Source organism: Salvelinus sp. IW2-2015, linkage group LG8, assembly GCF_002910315.2.
Source record: "Salvelinus sp. IW2-2015 linkage group LG8, ASM291031v2, whole genome shotgun sequence".
In the NCBI taxonomy this organism is placed as follows: Eukaryota; Metazoa; Chordata; class Actinopteri; order Salmoniformes; family Salmonidae; genus Salvelinus; species Salvelinus sp. IW2-2015.
Window position 1 is genome coordinate 45,339,357 of NC_036848.1, and position 6,259 is coordinate 45,345,615.

Sequence of the window (6,259 nt, forward strand, 5' to 3'; positions counted from 1 at the left end):
CCAACCAGTAAGAATTCCAGCTCTCACAGACCTGTTAGTTTTTCTTTAAGAAGCCCTCCTGTTCTCCACTCATTACCTGTATTAACTGCACCTGTCCACACACTCAATCAAACAGACTCCAACCTCTCCACAATGGCCAAGACCAGAGAGCTGTGTAAGGACATCAGGGATATAATTGTAGACCTGCACAAGGCTGGGATGGGCTACAGGACAATAGGCAAGCAGCTTGGTGAGAAGGCAACAACTGTTGGCGCAATTATTAGAAAATGGAAGAAGTTCAAGATGACGGTCAATCACCCATGATCTGGGGCTCCATGCAAGATCTCACCTCGTGGGGCATCAATGATCATGAGGAAGGTGAGGGATCAGCCCAGAACTACACGGCAGGACCTGGTCAATGACCTGAAGAGAGCTGGGACTACAGTCTCAAAGAAAACCATTAGTAACACACTACGCCGTCATGGATTAAAATCGCAAGGTCCCCCTGCTCAAGCCAGCGCATGTCCAGGCCTGCCTGAAGTTTGCCAATGACCATCTGGATGATCCAGAGGAGGAATGGGAGAAGGTCATGTGGTCTGATGAGACAAAAATAGAGCTTTTTGGTCTAAACTCCACTCGCCGTGTTTGGAGGAAGAAGAAGGATGAGTACAACCCCAAGAACACCATCCCAACCGTGAAGCATGGAGGTGGAAACATCATTCTTTGGGGATGCTTTTCTGCAAAGGCGACAGAACGACTGCACCGTATTCAGGGGAGGATGGATGGGGCCATGTATCGCGAGATCTTGGCCAACAACCTCCTTCCCTCAGTAAGAGCATTGAAGATGGGTCGTGGCTGGGTCTTCCAGCATGACAACGACCCGAAACACACAGTCAGGGCAACTAAGGAGTGGCTCCGTAAGAAGCATCTCAAGGTCCTAGAGTGGCCTAGCCAGTCTCCAGACCTGAACCCAATAGAAAATCTTTGGAGGGAGCTGAAAGTCCGTATTGCCCAGCGACAGCCCCGAAACCTGAAGGATCTGGAGAAGGTCTGTATGGAGGAGTGGGCCAAAATCCCTGCTGCAGTGTGTGCAAACCTGGTCAAGAACTACAGGAAACGTATGATCTCTGTAATTGCAAACAAAGGTTTCTGTACCAAATATTAAGTTCTGCTTTTCTGATGTATCAAATACTTATGTCATGCAATAAAATGCAATTTAATTACTTAATCATACACTACAGTTGAAGTGTACCTATGATAAAAATGACAGACCTCTACATGCTTTGTAAGTAGGAAAACCTGCGAAATCGGCAATGTATCAAATACTTGTTCTCCCCACTGTATATACTATACAGTGCATTCAGAAACTATTCAGACCCCTTCAATTTTCTCCACATTTTGTTACGGTACAGCCTTTTTCTAAAATGGATTCAATTATTTTTCCCCCTCATCAATCTACACACAATACCCTATAATGATTGTGTTGAGGCACAGATCTGGGGAAGGGTACAAAAAAAATTCTGTAGCATTGAAGATCCCCAAGAACACAATGGCCTCCATCATTCTTAAATGGAAGAAGTTTGGAACAACCAAGACTCTTCCTAGAGCTGGCCGCCCGGCCAAACTGAGTAATTGGGGAAGAAGGGCCTTGGTCAGGGAGGTGACCAAGAACCCGATGGTCACTCTGACAGAGCTTCAGAGTTCCTCTGTGGAGACAGGAGAACCTTCCAAAAGGACAACCATCTCTGCAGCACTCCCCCAATCAGGCCTTTATGGTAGAGTGGCCAGACGGAAGCCTCTCCTCAGTAAAAGGCACATGACAGCCCGCTTGGAGTTTGCCAAAAGGCACCTAAAGTACTATCAGGCCATGAGAAACAAGACTCTCTGGTCTGATGAAACCAAGATTGAACCCTTTGGCCTGAATGCCAAGCGTCACGTCTGGAGGAAACCTGGCACCATCCCTACGGTGAAGCATGGTGGTGGCAGCATCATGCTGTGGGGATGTTTTTCAGCGGCAGGGACTGGGACACTAGTCAGGATCGAAGGAAAGATGAAGGGAGCAAAGTACAGAGAGATCCTTGATGAAAACCTGCTCCAGAGCACTCAGGACCTCAGACTAATGACCCTAAGCACACAGCCAAGACAACGCAGGAATGGATTAGGGACAAGTCTTTGAATGCCAGAGCCCAAACTTGAACCCTATCGAACATCTCTGTTGAGACCTGAAAATAGCTGTGCAGCGATGCTCCCCATCCAACCTGACAGAGCTTTGGAGGATCTGCAGAGAAGGGAGAAACTCCCCAAATACAGGTGTTCCAAGCTTGTAGCGTCATACCCAAGAAGTCTCGAGGCTTAATCGCTGCAAAAGGTGCTTCAACAAAGAACTGAGTACTTATGCAAATGTATTACTTCATTTATTTATTTTTTGATCAAATTGCAAAAATGTCTAAAATCTTGTTTTTCCTTTGTCATTATGGGGTATTGTGTGTAGATTGATGGGGGGAACTATTTAATTTTAGAGAAACGCTGTAATGTAACAAAATGTGTGAAAAATCAAGGGGTCTGAATACTTTCCGAATGCACTTGTAACAGTATAACTTTATGGCGTCCCCTCGCCCCGACCTCGGGCGCAAACCAGGGACCCTCTGCACACATCAACAACAGTCACCCACGAAGCATCGTTACCCATCGCTCCACAAAAGCCGCGGCCCTTGCAGAGCAAGGGGAACCACTACTTCAAGTCTCAGAGCAAGCGACGTCACCGACTGAAACGCTGCTAGCGCGCACCACCGCTACCTAGCTAGCCATTTCACATCGGTTACACACTGTATATTTATTATTGTTAACTCAGCAAAAAAAGAAACATCCTCTCACTGTCAACTGCATTTATTTTCAGCAAATATGCGTAAATATTTGTATGAACATAAGAGTCAACAACTGAGACATAAACTGAACAAGTTCCACAGACATGTGACTAACAGAAATTGAATAAATGTGTCCCTGAACAAAGGGGGGAGGTCAAAATCAAAGTAACAGTCAGTATCTGGTGTGGCCACCAGATGCATTAAGTATTACACCAGATTTGCCAGTTCCAGCTATGAGATGTTACCTCACTCTTCCACCAAGGCACCTGGACATTTCTGGGGGGGGGGATGGCCCTAGCCCTCACCCTCCGATCCAACAGGTCCCAGACGTGCTCAATGGGATTGAGATCCAGGCTCTTCGCTGGCCATGGCAGAACACTGACATTCCTGTCTTCCGGGAAATCACGCATAGAACGAGCAGTATGGCTGGTGGCATTGTCATGCTGGAGGGTCATGTCAGGATGAGCCTGCAGGAAGGGTACCACATGAGGGAGGAGGATGCCTTCCATGTAACGCACAGCGTTGAGATTGCCTGCAATGACAACAAGCTCAGTCCGATGATGCTGTGACACACCGCCCCAGACCATGACGGACCCTCCACCTCCAAATCGATCCCGATCCAGAGTACAGGCCTCGGTGTAACGCTCATTCCTTCAACGATAAATGCGAATCCGACCATCATCCCTGGTGAGACATAACCGCAGCTCGTCAGTGAAGAGCACTTTTTGCCAGTCCTGTCTGGTCCAGCGACGGTAGGTTTGTGCCCATAGGCGACGTTGTTGCCGGTGATGTCTGGTGAGTACCTGCCTTACAACAGGCCTACAACAAGCCCTCAGTCCAGCCTCGCTCAGCCTATTGCGGACAGTCTGAGCACTGATGGAGGCATTGTGCGTTCCTGGTGTAGCTCGGGCAGTTGTTGCCATCCTGTACCTGTCCCGCTGGTGTGATGTTCAGATGTACCGATCCTGTGCAGGTGTTGTTACACGCGGTCTGCCATGTCGAGGACGATCAGCTGTCCATCCTGTCTCACTTTAGCGCCGTCTTAGGCGTGTCACAGTACGAACTAGAGGTCGACCGATTACGATTTTTCAACGGCAATACCGATTATTGGAGGACCAAAAAAGCAGATACAGATTAATCGGCCGATTATTTTTTACATTTATTTATTTGTAATAATGACAATTACAACAATACTGAATGAACACTTATTTTAAGTTAAATATAATACATCAATAAAATCAATTTAGCCTCAAATAAATAATGAAACCTGTTCAATTTGGTTTAAATAATGCAAAAACAAAGTGTTGGAGAAGAAAGTAAAAGTGCAATATGTGCCATGTAAAAAAGATTGCTCAGAACATGAGAACATATGAAAGCTGGTGGTTCCTTTTAACACGAGTCTTCAATATTCCCAGGTAAGAAGTTTTAGGTTGTAGTTATTATAGGACTATTTCTCTCTATACCATTTGTATTTCATATACCTTTGACTATTGGATGTTCTTATAGGCACTATAGTATTGCCAGTGTAACAGTATAGCTTCAGTCCCTCTCCTCGCCCCTACCTGGGCTCGAACCAGGGACACGTCGACAACACCCACCCTCGAAGCATCGTTACCTATTGCTCCACAAAAGTCGTGGCCCTTGCAGAGCAAGGGGAACAACTACTTCAAGGTCTCAGAGCGAGTGACGTCATCGATTGAAACGCTATTAGCGCGCACCCCGCTAACTAGCTAGCCTTTTCACATCGGTTACACCAGCCTAATCTCGGGAGTTGATAGGCTTGAAGTCATAAACAGCTCAATGCTTGAAGCACAGCGAAGAGCTGCTGGCAAATGCACAAAAGTGATGTTTGAATGAATGCTTACGAGCTTTCTGCTGCCTACCAAAAATCATCACCCGTTTGGCGAAGTAGGCTGTGATCCAATGATAAATTAACAGGCACCGCATCGATTATATGCAACGCAGGACAAGCTAGATAAACTAGTAATATCATCAACCATGTGTAGTTAACTAGTGATTACGTTAAGATTGATTGTTTTTTATAAGATAAGTTTAATGCTAGCTAGCAACTTACCTTGGCTTCTTGCTGCACTCGCGTAACAGGTAGTCAGCCTGCCATGCAGTCTCCTCGTGGAGTGCAATGTAATCGGCCACAATCGGTGTCCAAAAATGCCGATTACCGATTGTTATGAAAACTTGAAATCGCCCCTAATTAAAATCGGCCATTCCGATTAAATCGGTCGACCTCTAGTATGGACATTGCAATTTAATGCCCTGGCCACATCTGCAGTCCTCATGCCTCCTTGCAGCATTCCTAAGGCACGTTCACGCAAATGAGCAGGGACCCTGGGCATCTTTCTTTTGGTGTTTTTCAGAGTCAGTAGAAAGGCTACTTTAGTGTCCTAAGTTTTCATAACTGTGACCTTAATTGCCTACAGTCTGTAGTCTAAGTTGTTAGTGTCTTAACGACCGTTCCACAGGTGCATGTTCATGAATTGTTTATGGTTCATTGAACAAGCATGGGAAACAGTGTTTAAACCCTTTACAATGAAGATCTGTGAAGTTATTTGGATTTTTACGAATTATCTTTGAAAGACAGGGTCCTGAAAAAGGGACGTTTCTTTTTTTGTTGAGTTTATTTATTGTATATTGGGAAATGATAAGGGAAAAGAAAAGTATATTTTAAATACAATAGAATGAGTTTACAAAATAGAAACAGCCTTATCATTCATAAAAAAAGATAATTGCAGCTATATGAAAAATACAATATACAGATGTGCACAATAAAAACCAAAATTATTAGGTATGAGGTAACCTAAAGGCCGCAGATGGCAATATTGAGTTAATCTTACCGTCCAAACGCAGCTGGCAATATACTTGTATACGCTGTGGACAGGTTCGTACCTAAAACATTCTCCATTCAGGCTGCAAAGGCTTCGATTTCCTCCTTAAATTTACTGGCGAGAAGGCGGATAAAAACAGGCAAACTATGCATTCTTTCCTCATGAAACACAAATTTTCACCACCATGATAGTGGCTAAATGTTAGTCCCGGATGTTGCGTATCACGTTCAGCCAATCAGGTTGCAGCAGTCTGTTGTTTACCCCAGGCTGAACGCGGGGTGCAACATCAGGAAGTAGCATTCCTAGGCATTTGCCACTCGAGCATGGAGGTGGAAAATGGTGTTTCATGAAGAAAGTATGCATATTGTCCACGTTTTCTTCCGCCTTCTCGCCGTTAAATGGGATACAACTGTAGAGGGAAAGGGAGATATCTAGTCAAATTGTACAACTGAATGCATTCATCTGAAATGTGTCTTCAGCATTTAACCCAAACCCTCTGAATCAGAGAGGTGCAGGGGACTGCCATAATCGACATTCACGTCTTCGGCGCCCGGGGAAAGGTGGGTTAACTGC